The following is a 16712-nucleotide window of genomic DNA, read 5'->3' on the forward strand; positions in this document are numbered from 1 at the left end:
TCAATGATGCTTGTCACAGCCTTGATCTTGCCTTCACTCCCAAAGTCTCCTGGCTCCACCCCCAAAGTTCCCAGATACGGTACGGTATTTCTTGAATTGGACTTGACAACCCTAGAATGGAGTCACTCCCTTAAGTACGGTAAATGGAGTCTCCTTTCAGTCCATTACTGTGTTACACCATGGATCATGTTCAAACGCTGTTGAGCTTTCTAAGGGGTACTGAAACTGTATGTGTGGATGCCCTTGTTGCACCTGATGCAAGAGCAGTGCCTACTATCCATTCATCACATTTTTTTCTCACCTTTCCTGGGAGGAACTTGAGGAGGCTTATGGTACATGTATGGTTAGTGCTCAATGGTAAACATTGAAGAAATGATACTGACAGTCCCTTCATTTCTTGCAGAAAAATACCATACTACAGTACCTCATTCTACCAGTGCAAGCATGATAAAGCAGAAAAGGCTAGCATATAAAATTCCTTTTAAACTGGAGGTAGTAAAATATGCTAAGGAGCATGGAAACAGAGCAGCAGAGAGACATTTTGGGCCTCCTCCAACTGAAAAAATGATTAGAGAGTGGAGGAAACAGGAGGATCAGCTGCAAAAAGCAGATAAAAGTAAGAACACTTTCCGTGGGCATGCTGCAAAGTGGCCACAGTTGGAGGTGGACTTGAAAGAATGGATCATACGTCACCAGAATAATGGCTTCTGTGTCTCTACAAAAATGATCATGTTTGAAGCGAAACGCATTGCTATAGAGAAAGGCATTTAGGATTTTACAGGATCACCATCATGGTGCTTCAGATTTATGAGGCGACACAGTCTTGCTATGCGGACCAAAACTAGAATTGCGCAAAAAATGCCAAAAGAATATGAATCCAAAATTCTGTCCTTTCATAAATTTGTTATAGATGCTAGGGAGAAAAATGGGTTTGAAATTGGCCAGATTGGGAATATGGATGAAGTCCCGCTAACCTTTAATGTGCCATCTAATAGGACTGTAGATCTGAAAGGTGCTAAAACCATCACTGTGAAAACTTCAGGGCATGAGAAGACCCATTACACAGCTGTGTTGTCCTGGCACCAAATTGCCACCCATGTTGATTTTCAAAAGGAAAACATTTCCAAAAGAAGTGATTCCACGAGGAGTTGTTGTACATGTACATGAGAAAGGATGGATGGATGAAAATGGAATGAGAGTATGGGTTGAAAAGGTGTGGTCCAAACGTCCTGGAGGACTTCTGAAAAAACCTGCCTTATTAGTGCTTGACCAGTTTAGAGCACATATTAGTGAACCAACAAAAAAGTGCTTCAAAGAAGTGAAGACTCATCTAGCTGTAATTCCCGAAGGTCTTACCAGCCAGTTGCAACCTCTTGATGTTTCCATCAACAAGCCATTTAAGGTCTTAATGAGAGAAGAGTGGAACAAATGGATGGCTGCTGGTAATCATGATCTGACACCTACAGGACGAATGAAAAAGCCCACCATCACTCAAGTTTGTGAATGGGTGAAAACATCATGGGACTCAGTGAAGGAGGAGATCGTTGTAAAGTCATTCAAAAAATGTGGCATTAGCAAAGCCTTAGATGGAAGTGAAGACGATCTCTTATATGAAGACAGTGAAGAAAGTGATTGTGAGCAAATGAGCTTCCTAAATTCTGACTCTAGCGATGATGAGTTCTTGGGGTTTCCAGAAAACTAGAGTACTCAAACCTTTAAGTCTCTCCATTTGTTAATGACAGTGATAATGGTTCTTAATGCCACTGTTGACTGCTGTTTTGCACTTTACATGGTTCAAATGTTATTGTTATAATTTATTAAATATTTTATTACACTATTTAGTTCAGAATATTTTTTTTCCTGTTTTCCTCCTCTAAAAACTAAATGCGTCTTATGGTCCGAAAAATACGGTAATTAATGCTAAACCTTAATTTCCTACCCAATTAATTAGCTAAAAAAATTCAATTTAAACAGTGGCCAATTAATTCTAAAAAACCCTTCCTGTCATTAATGCACCATAATCAATTAGCCAATAATACATCCAATCAATAACCAATTAATTCCAATATCAATTAAGTCTAACCCCAAATTACTCCACCCTATTAATCAACTATGAATATAATAGGATCAATTAATTTAGCAGCTAAAAATCACATAATTAAAAAAAAAAGTCCTATAGCTGGCAATGGACATAGATTTCATTAAGTGGGTATTACTAAAGTGCACAGTTGAATAAAATGCTAAGATGTTAAAGGCAGAAAATAAAGTGCCAAGGTGTTAGGTGCAAATGCAATATTAAAGTGCGGTGTGTATGCAGGAGCTTTCTCTGGCCCCGGGCCTGATTGGATTCTCTCCCTTGAGCCTCCGCCTAATCACTAAGCTCAGCGGGCCTGGGGGGCAAAAGCCCTCCTTGAGACCCCAGATAGCCAAAGTTCTCTAAGGTGACAGGCTGAGCAGCACTGGGGCCAGACAGGAGCAAGCTGGGTGCAAGGTGGGTGGCCAAAGTTCTTTGTAATAGCAGCTGAGGCAACGCCAAGACCAATGGAAGCAGGTCAGACGCAGTCCAGCCAGCTGCCTGATGGAATAGCACCGGTAGCAACAGCAACAGCAGTGACAGCAATGGTGGCTCCAGCAGTCCCCCCAGGCACCGAGATGGAACATCCGCAGTCGGGCAACAGCACAGAGGCAGAACCGGCGACCGGACAGCAGCACAGAGGCAGAACTGTCAGTTGGCAGCAGTCAAAACAGCCGCCAAACTTAGGGTTGCCAAGTCCAACCCCAGAAATATCTGGGGACTTTGGGGTGGAGCTAGGAGATTTTGGGGGTGGAGCCAGGAGACACTGGGGTGGAGCTGGGGGGAGGGAGGGAAAACGGTGAGCCGCCCCGTCTCGGAGCGGACGCCGCCGCTGCGCAGCTGCCGCCTCTTCTCCACTCGCTGTGGCTGCTCCTCCGAGATGGGCTCAGCCTGAGCCCATCTCGGAGGAGCAGCCACGATGAGCGGAGAAGAGGCGGCAGTGGCGCGGCGGCCTCACCCGCTGCGCTCCGCCTCTGGGGTGGAATCGGAGAGGGGGGGAGGCGGGCCGGGGGTGTGGCGAGCCGCGAGTCCGGGTCCTAGAAGGGCCCGGATTCGCGGCTTGCCATGCTCCTGGCCTGCCTCGCCCTCCCCTTCTCTGGTTTTGCCTGCGCTGCTCTTGGCTGCTCCTCCAAGATGGGCTCAGCCTGGGGAGGGGGCGGGGAGGGGAGCGGCAGCGGCGCGGCAGCCTCACCCGCTCCAGGATCGGGCGGCTCGCCATGCTCCCCGGCACCGCTTCCCCCTCCCCCCGCTTCCGTTTTTTTGGGGAGCAGGGGAAGAGGGTGGAAATCCTGGGGTCCCCCGCCAGGGCGGGAGGGTTGGGAAGCCTAGACAAACTGGACCCCAGGGCCGGGCACTCACACAGAAGCCAACAACCAATCAGGCTAGGGGCAGCCAATGAACTGGTAGTTTGTAGTTTGTCTGACTGTGTTTCTTTTCTAAAACACTGCTCATCACCAAGGTCTTTTTTAGAGCATTGATTATTATCCCCGATATTCCTGTGATCTGTCATTTGCAGATGATTATGCCTCATTGCTTCTCGAAGTGCTCCTCTCTCACCAAGAGTTGTGTGCTTGATGTCATCAAAATTATTTTCCAGCTTCTCGCAGTTTGAACATATTTCTCTGCATTCCTTTTCCAATGCATTTTCTCATGTTTCTTGACTGCTGTGGAAATCAAAGTTAAATGTGTTTGCTTGCGAGGATTTAGGACTAGGATGTTCAATTTTTCTTGTGTATGGCCAATTTTAATAAATAGGAGGTATGAAAGACCAGAGTTAGGGTACTCAGTTACAAACAGGTCATTCCAGAAGGCTAGTCCTGTTAGTTTGTTACAGTCAACCCCAAAGGGGCCTTTCAAGGCTAACAGATTTGTTATAACAAAATATTTTATACATTTGAGTTTACAGCTTATTGGATCATAACTTACAGAAATGAGTGGCTATAAACTGGTTATTTTTTTAAAAAAACACCTGAACTTTGGAAGCATTCTGAATGTTAAAGTGTATTGATATTTTTTGTTTAAGCCTTGGTTGGTAATTATTATTATCATTGTAGTTCCCAAATAATTGAGCCATTAAACTGAAGAAAGAATTGAAACGTCATCAAAATCTAGAGAGACGTCTTTTTAAGAAAGTGGCTGCGTTGAAGCTACACTCCCTAGGAGCACCAACTCCTGAAGGGAGCTAATCTTCTTCCCGCCACTAGGGCACATTGCCACCACCTGCTCAATTTAGGGATTCCTGACTGAGAGGAACAGTCCCAGTCCCCCTTGCCTGTTCTGAGGCCTGGCCTCAAGGTCCTCTGCCAACTCAGCACCTGGTTAACACAGAGACCAAAGTCCTTTATTGGGAGACCCCTTGAGGATTGGCACCCTTGCCAACTGTATGCCTTCCCCCTTCCCTGGATTCCCCTTTTGCAGTAGTGTGGTCTAAGGCGGTTGGAGAAACTATGTGGTACAGAGGGACTACCTTTTAAAAAGACAAAACATTTATTTAAAATTTACAACTATATATAGACATTTTAAAATAGTGAACAGAAGAAATAAATCAAACTAGGGAAAAATGCTCCTTCTTTCCCTATTGTACAACTTGCCCTCACTGGATGACTATACCTTCAGAACTCACCAGACTCCGAGACTCAAATCAAACTCTCCACTTTCCCGCCCCAAATTTATATATCATACCCAGTTCCCTCCCAGGAACTGGTTTTCCCTCCTGCAGCCTTCCGGGAGACCAACCTGAAAGACTTCCTGTCTCTCTAGGAAGACAGGAATTCTGCCTCCTCAGAATTGCAGCTTCCAGACAGGAGGGGAGGGGGGAGGAGGAAGAGCCTAGGCTGAAGCCTGACCAGTTTGATGGTCTTTTCCTACCAACTCCCAGATAACAACAGACTAAAATGGCGTTTCTCCACACCCTCACACTATTTTTCCAACCAAAAATGGTGCTAGAGAGTATAATGGAAAATAATTCTCGGAGACGCTATTTCAAGGTAGAAAAAAGACACAGAGCAGGAGGCAGGAGCTCTTCATCCATACTACTGTGATGATCGACCAGAACCAGAGTTTCCAAATTGAAACTTATTCTACAAAATGGTGGCACATCCCTGGGGAAAACTTGGGGACACTGTCTCAGCTAGATTGGCTCTCAGAGCTGGGGCAGGGGAGGAGAGTAAATTTAGTGGAAAAGCAAACAAGTTAAAGGATGCCTTAAAGCATATACTGTTAGTAGGGTTGCCACTGTAGTAGGATTGTAAATAGTAAAAATCACAACTGTCTTCTGAAGTTGCTTAGAATCTATTATATAATTAAAGTGTTATACTTATAAGGAAAAATATCCAATAAATTGTCCGTTTTAAGAGTAAAGCAAGGAACAGAGAAAACAGAGAGATTATATGTTTTTCTTGCAAAATGCATGGACACATTGCAAAAAATTGTAAATTTAGAGAGACTGAAAATACAGAGAGAAATAATACGCATTCTACTGAAACAACTAATTCTAGTGGTCATGGTAGAGGAAATATTAAGATTAATGCTAACAAGAAAAGGTTTGTGTTGTTTACTATTGATGATAAGAATTCAAGTTCTGAAACTGGATGGATTTTAGATAGTGGAAGCTATTCACATATTTCCTGAGATGAAGAATGTTTCATAGAATTAGATAAGCAGAAAAAAAACAATTCAGTTATAGGCAAATGGATAAGCTTTGAATGTTGAAGGGAGTGGTACTGCAATTTTAAAAGTATTACATATAGAAGGAGAAGAAGTGGAATTAGTATTCAGAGGTTGTGCTTTTGTTCCTGAGGCTAGTCACAATATATTGTCTGCTAAAAGGATGGTAAAGAATGGGTCGAATTATACTTAGGCCCTGCTCACACAGCGTGTTGAGTCCATGTTAAACTGGCCCAGTTCTGTTCCGAATATCTTTGTTCCGGATATTATCGATCAGACTGCCATACTGCAATTCAAATCACTCCGCAGTGAAACTGTCTTCTGCCATCCACACGATGGCACCATGCAGTTCTTTTTTTTCTCCACTATTATGCACATGCGCATAGGTTAAAACATTATGTGGTTATGCGGTTATGCACATATCACTAAGTAGTAAAAAAAAATTACGACCGTAAACTGGAAGTCTGAGACTTCTTTTGCTCTGGGACAGCCTTCAGACATCCGGAAGTTGGTTAATATCACAGCAGAACTATTCAGACTGAGAAAACTACGAGGTGAAACTGGAGAACTCAAAAAACATCACAAAGAAGCAGGTCACAAAATAATTCAGTTCCAAGAAGAATTGGGGGGGGGGCTACCATGGGTGGGGGCTACCATGAGTTAATACCAGGAGCCAGATGTTGCTGTTTGATCAGCCACTTTAAATCCGGAAGGAAACAGCAGCGACATCTGATTATACTGTGCATCTGAACAGGGCCTTAGAGAAAATAATTCATGCTGAATCTGGAGTAGAGTTTGTAGCTAAAGAAATTGATGGCTTTTATTTTCTAAAATGTATTGAAGATGTAGCGAAATCTGAGGGATCTATTTGATAAAGTTCCTCATCAAAGGCTCCTTAGAAAGCTTGAGAGTCATGGAGTAAAAGGACAGGTCCTCTTGTGGATCAAAAACTGGCTGAGTAATAGGAAGCAGAGAGTGAGTATAAATGGGCAGTCTTCGCAGTGGAGGACAGTAAGCAGTGGGGTGCCGCAGGGCTCGGTACTGGGTCCCATGCTCTTTAACTTGTTCATAAATGATTTAGAGTTGGGAGTGAGCAGTGAAGTGGCCAAGTTTGCGGATGACACTAAATTGTTCAGGGTGGTGAGAACCAGAGAGGATTGTGAGGAACTCCAAAGGGATCTGTTGAGGCTGGGTGAGTGGGCGTCAATGTGGCAGATGCGGTTCAATGTGGCCAAGTGCAAAGTAATGCACATTGGGGCCAAGAATCCCAGCTACAAATACAAGTTGATGGGGTGTGAACTGGCAGAGACTGACCAAGAGAGAGATCTTGGGGTCGTGGTAGATAACTCACTGAAAATGTCAAGACAGTGTGCGTTTGCAATAAAAAAGGCCAACGCCATGCTGGGAATTATTAGGAAGGGAATTGAAAACAAATCAGCCAGTATCATAATGCCCCTGTATAAATCGATGGTGCGGTCTCATTTGGAGTACTGTGTGCAGTTCTGGTCGCCGCACCTCAAAAAGGATATTATAGCATTGGAGAAAATCCAGAGAAGGGCAGCTAGAATGATTAAAGGGCTGGAGCACTTTCCCTATGAAGAAAGGTTGAAACGCTTGGGACTCTTTAGCTTGGAGAAACGTCAACTGCGGGGTGACATGATAGAGGTTTACAAGATAATGCATGGGATGGAGAAAGTAGAGAAAAAAGTACTTTTCTCCCTTTCTCACAATACAAGAACTCGTGGGCATTCGATGAAATTGCTGAGCAGACAGGTTAAAACGGATAAAAGGAAGTGCTTCTTCACCCAAAGGGTGATTAACATGTGGAATTCACTGCCACAGGAGGTGATGGCGGCCACAAGTATAGCCACCTTCAAGAAGGGTTTAAATAAAAATATGGAGCACAGGTCCATCAGTGGCTATTAGCCACAGTGTATGTGTGTATATAAAATTTTTTGCCACTGTGTGACACAGAGTGTTGGACTTGATGGGCCGTCGGCCTGATCCAACATGGCTTCTCTTATGTTCTTATGTCTCCAAGGAAACCTGAATGTGAACAAAAGAACTGTATTTCTACTAGAAGGATCTACTGTCCATCTTTATCCCATGTCTTCCAAGGAGTACAGGACAGCATACCTCCTTTGCCTTTCCTCTTCAGCCCTCAAAGAAAAAGAAGAGGAGGAGATTGGATTTATACCCTGCCTTTCACTATGCAAAGGACTCTCACTCATTACCAGTGTATTTTTTTAAAAATTACTCCTCTTGTCCTCCTTATTTGGGCTTCCCTTCTCTCTCTCTGTGGTTGGTTCCGCTTCCTATGGCAGCCATTTTGTAGTGCCAAATCTACTTTCCCTTCCCCTCCCCACAACAGACACCCTGTGAGTTAGATAGGGCTGAGAGCACTCTCCCAGAACTGTTCTTGAGCAGAACAGCCTTGAGAGAAAACTTGTGGCTGACCCAAGGTCACATCCAGGGCTTTTTTTGTAACAGGAACTCCTTTACATATTAGGCCACACATCCCTGAGGTAGCCAATCCTCCAAGAGTTTACAGGGTTCTTAGTACAGGGCCTACTGCAAGCTCTAGGAGGATAGGCTACATCAGGGGTGTGTGGCCTGATGTCCAAAGGAGTTTGTGCCATAAAAAAGCCCTGGTCACATCAACAGGTGTATGTGGAGGAGTGGGGAATCAAACCTGGTTCTCTCAGATAAGAGCCATCTCACTTAACCACTACACCAAACCTGCCCAAGATCACCCAGAATGACTGGCTCAAGATCACGCAGTACGGTTGCCTAGCAACCAGTGGGACATGGGGCGATATGCATCATAAAGAAAAATCCACTGTGTTGAACTATAAATATAACTTATCCACAATATTTCTGCGTCATTATACACAATATCCACAACTGGGAATGGTTTCAAATTTCAACAAAACGGAGAGTACTTATCTTGCAACAAAATAGTAAAGAGTCCACTAGCACCTTTAAGACTAACAAATTTTATTGTATCATAAGCTTTTGAGAAACATAGCTCTCTTTATCAGATGCATGGAGGGTGTATAGAAACTGGCCAGAGATATACAGGTGGTAAGGGGAGAGAGAAGTGGATGCAGGAAATGTAAATGCAAAATGTAAATGCAAAGTGGATGCAGGTGCCATGTAAATGCAAAGCAGTTGCAAAAGTCATGAGTAAGAAAAGGTAGAATGCGCAATCCAGGCTGGGTGCGACCACTTCCTTCTATCGATGAATCTGAATGGAGTACCAGAAAGGGAAAGGCAGTTACTTCTGGTAACGAGATAATAACCAGTTGACAGTGGTGCTAAGGAAGTACTTGGGTTGGGCGGGGCCAAAGGCATTGCGGGCAGAAAGTGGAGGGAAATAGAGGAGCCTGCTGACTTGCTAGTGGCAAGGAAGCAAAATAACATAGTGGCTGCACAGTGATAGACCAAAACAAAAACAACTGTGCCAAAACAATTACAAACAGTCTCTATTTAATTAGAAAAATATATAAACACAGATACCCTATGAACAATATATTCAACAAGGGGCAGGTTCTATGACAGTAAAGTCCATAAATTCATGTGGCAACAAAATTGCTCCTAAGTAATTGAAGAACCAGATCTCCTCAAGAGAAGGCTCCAAAGGCTGATATATCCTTAACATGTCTGTCGACTTCTTGGTACATATTTCACATCAAGATGCTTTCTCATGGAGCCAGTTCTGAATGCAATTTTTAAGAGAAATATTTCTCCACTGATGGTAAACTATGACTTCACACAACTTACACCACTTACAAAAGGCACATGCTGATGAGGGGCTACAGGCAGTGGGGCAGCTGTGCCTTTTGTAAGTGGTGTAAGTTGTGTGAAGTCATAGCTTACCATCAGTGGAGAAATATTTCTCTTAAAAATTTCATTCAGAACTGGCTCCATGAGAAAGCATCTTGATGTGAAACATGTACCAAGAAGTCGACAGGCACGTTAAGGATATATCAACCTTTGGAGCCTTCTTTTGAGGGGATCTGGTTCTTCAATTACTTAGGAGCAATTTTGTTGCCACATGAATTTATGGACTTTATTACTCATGAGCAATTTGGCTGCCACATGAATTTATGGACTTTACTGTCATAGAACCTACCCCTTGTTGAATATATTGTTCATAGGGTATCTGTGTTTATATATTTTTCTAATGAAATAGAGACCGTTTGTAATTGTTTAGGCACAGTTGTTTTTGTTTTAGTGGCAAGGAAGCAGCAGTTGAGGTCCATAGAGGCTGATCGTTTTCCTTCTCTTCCTGCATTGTTTTTAGTCTGGGTGGGGCCAAAAGCTATAGTGCAAATGAGCTGAAGGAGAAGAGCTAAAGGACTTTTGGATCTGCCACTCAGCTTTCTGCCCATTTCAGCAATCACTTGCTAATAATTCCAATGTTTCTATCGCTCCCCTCCCAGCAATAAAGTATCTCCTGATTGTTTGTCAGACAGCGAGTGAGTGATCATTGATCATGCCAATGGCTGTTGAATATGCCGAGCATGATAGCATAGGCATGATAGTATCAAGGCGGAGATTGGGAGGTTAGGGCTTTCTTGTATCTTCTTTGATTTTGGGGAAATCCCTGATTGTGATGGACCAGGAAAGAGCAACTTGTCAAACTTTGATATGTCACATCAACAGATGTTCAAGCAGGCCATGCAAAATCTGAATTATTGAGCAAGTCCATTTGAAGACAGTTAATTTCAGTTGCTGCTAACAGGATCAGCTGAAACCCTGTGGAGGCCCCTAGGCAGTCAAAATCTCAGGGCCCCCCTCACAAATTATCTCAGAGTTGGATCAGCTGCCCCACTGCCTGCAGCCCCTGCTGCAGCCTTCAGGCACCTTCTCAAAAGCCCCTTTGACAAAGCTGCAGGGGAGAGGCAGAGAAAGGCAAACTTGGCGATGACACCAGCATCAGCTGAATCAGGCAAGTCAGGCAAAGAGAGTTGCTGGCTGTGCATGCAGGCTGGGATGACTGCAACCAGGGGAAAAACCGAGGGGAGAAGTCAGCCTGGGGCCCCTAAAGGCATGGGGGCCCATAGCCCAGTGCCTACTTGGCCTAATTGTTAATCCGGCCCTGACAGCTAGGTAAACATTTGAAGACTTGATTAGAATTCACAGATTAGGGGAAAAACTAGGGTGGTATAGCAGTGAGAGCTGAGGATGACATGAACCAGGAGGATCATCTGGTCTTATGGTACCATTAAGGTGGGCCAGACACATTCTCTTTTTCAGTCTCACAGGACTGTTGTGAGTAGGGCTGCCAAGCCCCTGGTCCAGCTGGGCTGCGGCCAGTGACCGTACTGAGGGTAGAATGTTGCGCCAGGAGGCACTTGGCGAGGCGTGCTTCCCACTCCTCATATATGATGTGGCGGAGAGTTTCCTTCGTAGCCCGCACCATTCTTTCCGCTTGGCCATTTGTGGCTGGGTGAAAGGGGGCCAACCTTATGTGTTTTATTAAATTCCGGCCACAAAAATCCTGAAACTCGGCCGAGGTGAAGGCTGTCCTATTATCAGATACCAGCATGTCTGAGAGGCCATGTGTGGCGAAAACCCTGCGGAGCGCCCCTAATGCCACCCGAGAAGAGGTGGAGGCTACTGGCACTACCTCTAGCCATTTGGAGTAGGAGTTCACAATGAGGAAGAATAGATGTCCCTGGAAGGGCCCCGCGAAGTCGAGGTGCAGGCGGGACCAGGGGTTGCGAGTGGACTCCCACTATTGAGCCAGGGCATGGGGCGGCGCTGGACAGGTCTCCTGGCATGGCTGACATCAGGCCACCCAGGATTCAATGGCATCGTCAATTCCTGGCCACTATACACAGCTGCGGTCCAGTGCCTTCATGCGTACAATCCCCGGATGGGTTTTGTGCAGTGCTGTTAGGACTCACTGCTGCAGTACCGGGGGCACCACCACCCTACTTCCCCATAACAGGAACCCTTTATGCACAGACAGTTCATCCTGGTGGGATGCAAACGCCGAGAATTCCGAGCCCACCCGTCCTTCTGGCCACCCCCTCCACACCCAGTCCAGAACTCGGGAGATGGTTTTGTCCTTGAAAAAGCAATGGCCAATGTCCTTTGCATGCACAGGGCAGACTGGGAGGGCTTCCAGTGACATGATCTGGAAAGCCGGGTCTGGGTCCATGGAGGGCAGCAGCAGGTAGCTCAGAGCATCAGCGTAACCCGTCGCTTTCCCTGGGTGGTACTTGAGATCATACTGATAACCCACCACGAAGATGGACCACCTCAACACCTGCAGTGAAAGCATTTGGGGCGTTTCTCGGTCGGGGGTGAACAGGCCCAGCAGGGGCTTGTGGTCTATCAAGATAGTAAAGGGCCGGCCGTACAGGTAATTGTGGAATTTTTTTACCCCTGCCACAATAGCAAGGCCCTCTTTGTCTATCTGAGTGTTGTTTCATTCTGGTTTCTGTAAGGTCCTGGAATAATATGCTACCGGAACCTCACAACTATCTGGGAGTCTGAAGATGAAGAAGATGATATTGGATTTATATCCCGCCCTCCACTTCGAAGAGTCTCAGAGTGGCTCACAATATCCTTTACCTTCCTCCCCCACAACAGACACCCTGTGAGGTGGGTGCGGCTGAGAGGGCTCTCACAGCAGCTGCCCTTTCAAGGACAACCTCTGCCAGAGCTACGGCTGAATCAAGGCCATTCCAGCAGGTGCAAGTGGAGGAGTGGGGAATCAAACCTGGTTCTCCCAGATAAGAGTCCGCACACTTAACCACTACACCAAACTGGCTCTCCAGTTTGTGGGCCAACACAGCGCCTACCCCATAAGGCGAGGCGTCGCACGCAAGCACAACGGGTAGCTGCTCATCAAAGTGCGCCAGCAAGCTGTTTGAAGTTAAAATGTCTTTTACTGCCTGAAAGCGGCAGCTTGCAGACAACCCCAAATCCACGGTGCCCTTTTGTCCAGCAGTCTGTGTAAGGGCTCTGCTACCACCACCTTGTGGGGAAGGAAATCATGGTAGAAATTAAGAATTCCTAAGAACGATTGTAGTTCCGCCTTGTTGGTGGAAGCCAGCGCATCACAAATGGCCTTTATTTTGTCCTGGGCCGGATGAATGCCACTCGTGTCCACCGTATACCCCAGAAAGTCTATGGTGAGCACCCCCAATACACATTTCTCCCATTTTACCTTTAACCCTGCCCCCTCGAAATGCTGCAACACCATTCGGAGGCGGTCAGCGAATTCGTCCTCAGTGGCTGCCGCAATCAGCACATCGTTGAAGAACAGCTGGACCCCAGGAATGTCTTTAAGAAGGGAGTCTATCAAGTTCTGAAACAGTCCCGGAGCCACACTGACCCCGAAGTGCAAGAATCTAACTCTGAAGGCCCCCCGGTGCGTCATGATGGTTTGAGCTTCTGCTGTGGCGGTGTCCACAGGGAGCTGTTGGTACACCTGCGCCAAATCTAGTATCCCAAAAATTTTTGCTCCCGCTAAGGATGCTAACACGTGGCTCACCACTGGGACGGGGTATGCGTGGCCTTGCAACGCCTTATTAATCATACATTTGTAGTCAGCGCAGATACATATGCTGTCATTGGGTTTGATCGAAGTTACTATTGGGAGTCTCCCACTTCGCATTAGCAACTGGTTCCAGAACCTCTCGGGCCACAAGGCGGTCGAGCTCCTCTTTAATCTTGGGCCTAAGAGCTAGTGGCATGCGCCTTACCTTCAGCCATATGGGCTGCACGTTGTGGTCCAGTTGTAATGCTATGGGGGCCCCGGTGTACGTCCCCAGAGTCCCGTCGAAAACAGCAGGGAACTCTTCGCACACCATTTGAAAATCTCTTTGAATGGGGGTGTAATGGATTCCCATCACTTGGATGCCCAGGGCTTGGAACCAGGATCGACCTAGAAGGCTGCACAGATCGCCCTCCACCACGATGAGGGGGAGCTTGCCCTTGAACTTTCCGTGCCTAATGTGGACCAGACCCACTCCCAGGACTGCAACCTCCCGCTTCTGAAAGTCCTGGACTATGAATGAGGTTGGTTGTAACTCGGCTTCCCCCCCGAGGCACATCTCCCTGAACGAGCGGGCCAAAATGACCGTCTGGCCCACCTCGGAGTCTACCTCCATTTTGCAGGGCTTGCCTTCCATGAACACAGTCATGTAATATTTATCCGGGGTGGGAAGGGGCAGCTGGCATACCTGGGTCCCTGAAGTGGTGAGTGCCTGGATGTCGTCCACTAGTGCATTCTGTTGGCGAGGAAGTTTCCCTTGGTGCAGCGCCGCTGACCGGCATGCCCAAGCTATGTGCCCGGCCTTCCCACATATATGGCAAGTCGTGGTCCTGAACTTGCACATGCACCACTTGTGTGGCTTCCCACAGTTAGCGCAGGTCTTGGGGGTGGTCAATTCCATCGCTCGTGGCCTTGGCTTTTGTTGGGCTGACTGGTGCAGCTTGAGGGCATCGTCCCCATCTGAGTCGTCCGATTCTGTGGCCAGTTACAGCTGGTGAGTGCTGGATCCTGGGTGGCGGGCCTTCTCCATGTGCGTGTCCTCGGCATCAATGGCTGTTTGTAGGGCCTTCTCCAAGGTCGGCTTTGATTCTGTCATGATTTTCCAATGTGCCTTCATGTCCTTGAGGCCGTGAGTGAACTTCACGAGCAGTGTCTCTTCCAATTGTGTACCATACTCCGCCTTCCTGCCCAGGTCTCGCAGGTGGGCTAGGAAGGTTGCTACAGTCTTGTTCGGCTCCTGGAAGCTGTCGAGGAACTGTAGCTTCCGGGTGAGGAGAGTAGGCTTCGGGACGAAATGGCTGGTCAGCGCCTCGATGATCTTGTCGAAGGAAGACGCCTCCAGAGTCTCTGGGATGACCAGGCCCTCTGCTAGCTGCAGCGTGGTGATGCTGCAGTTGCTCAGCAGGATGGCCTTCTTGATTTCGGGTTCATCATCCTTGATTTGCTGTGCCACGAGGTGGTACTTGAGTCTTTTGACCCAGGCTTCCCAGGCCTCGGGCTGTGCCATGTCAAACTCCGGAATGGAGTTTTTTGATCCGGATGCGGTGGCCATAATCGGGCTAGGTGGCGGTGCTTGTTGCGTGGCAGCGCTGGAGCTCGATGCGCTTGGCAGTGACGGGGTGCCCTGAACCTCGCTCATCCAGATCCCACCTTTGTTGCAACTATAATATAGCAGGTTCTATGCATGGCAGAGTCTCAGAGTATGTGACAACAAGCTCTTTAATAGGAGTGACATAGTATAAGATCACATTACAAGACTGGCATTAGGGTCCACAGGCCAAACTTATATACATCTCTGGGTTCCCACAAAAGCACATTATTGGGTAATTCAAACCGGTGTGGGCTTGTGATTGGTCCTGGACTGAAGAGGTTTGAATCCTGCAGCCCTTTGTTCCCAAGTCCCCAAGCTCAATCCATATGGCTCCAATGAACCAGGCGGAAACATCCAAAGTCTTCCCTTGAGTCCACATACATAACAGTAAGGAAAGCAACCACCTCTCTCCATGCCTCCAGCAGCTTTGCCAAACATGTGGAAGGGAAGGATGTTCCAAATGGGAAGCACAGGGCAGACAGAATCACCTGCTGAATAGACACACCTTTTGGCTGCTGTGAAAAACTGGCCAGAGACTAGAAACTGAATGAGCTGTCAAGGGAAGGTGAGGGAGGGTACCAGGTGGCCCTGCTCAGCTTCTGACAGATTTAGGTTTGCCTGGGCTATCCAGGGAACATATCAAGGACCGATTTCAAGTTTTGTGCTTTTCATTTTCCCCACAATTCATCTGTTTTTGAAAATTGGTTGTCAGTGTGGGGGGAAGGGGCACCAGAAGTTAACCTTGCCTAGGGTGTCAGATAGTCTAGGGTCAGCCCTGTGTCTGCCTGTGTGATACACAAGTTGTGTACCATGAGAAAGCACATCTAATGCTTCAACTAGTTGTGGTAACAGCAGCAAAATCAATATATGGCAGCATCTACTGCAACATGTAAATCCCAGGATGTCTGAGACAGAGCTTTTGGGGTCAGTTTTGACAAATGTCTAAGACCACTTCCCACTATTTTGTTGCCCAAGGGTGGGGGCAGGGGGGGAACTATGAATAAATGCAATTGAATGTTACAAAAAAAGCCCTTTCTTTGCCTTATCAGAACTGTCTGTAGCATGCACCGACATAAGATTCTATTTATTTCTCTTAGATTTATATGCTGCCCACTCTCCAAGTGAACTTATGGGGAGAACAAGATATAAAGATAGCCTGAGGATTTCTCCCCCTTGAACAATGGCTTGCACTTGTTTGTCACAATTCTCATAGCATTGACCACAAATGTTGTTGTTGTTCAGTCGTACAGTCGAGTCTGACTCTTTACGACCCCATGGACCAAGTCATGCCAGGCCCTCCAGTCTTCCACCATCCACCAAGTTTGCTCAAATTCATGTTAGTTACATCAGTAACACTGTCCAGCCATCTCATCTTTTGCCGTCCTCTTCTTCTTTTGTCTTCTGTCTTTCCCCAGTATCAGGATCTTCTCCAGTGAGTGCTCCCTTCGTATTTGGTGGCCCCCTGTCTAACACAAAGTTTGCAAGACTTTTTCCTGTTGTGCCTGTAATTTGAAGAAATCTCAGATAATTCTCATTGCTGTCCAGTGATTTGCTTTCAGTCAACAGAGGGGGAATATGTGTGAATAGAGGGAGCAAATTGTCCCTTGGCAACCTTGATGAGAGCTTAGTGTCCATCCATAACCGTAAAATAATAAAGCTGCCATTCTCCATTTTACTTGGTGTGAGGTTTACAGTATTTTGGGGGGCAGACTACTATTGTTTCACAGCAGGTGTGGGCCTTGGCATGTGCCCCTTCCTACCCACTGCTGACACTGGCACTATAGTAAATTACTGATTTCCTTATTCTACCTGAGAAAGGGTGGCTTTGATTCTGTTCAAGTTTAATTTACTCTGCCTCCTCCATT

This window comes from Heteronotia binoei, chromosome 5 (assembly GCF_032191835.1).
Source record: "Heteronotia binoei isolate CCM8104 ecotype False Entrance Well chromosome 5, APGP_CSIRO_Hbin_v1, whole genome shotgun sequence".
In the NCBI taxonomy this organism is placed as follows: Eukaryota; Metazoa; Chordata; class Lepidosauria; order Squamata; family Gekkonidae; genus Heteronotia; species Heteronotia binoei.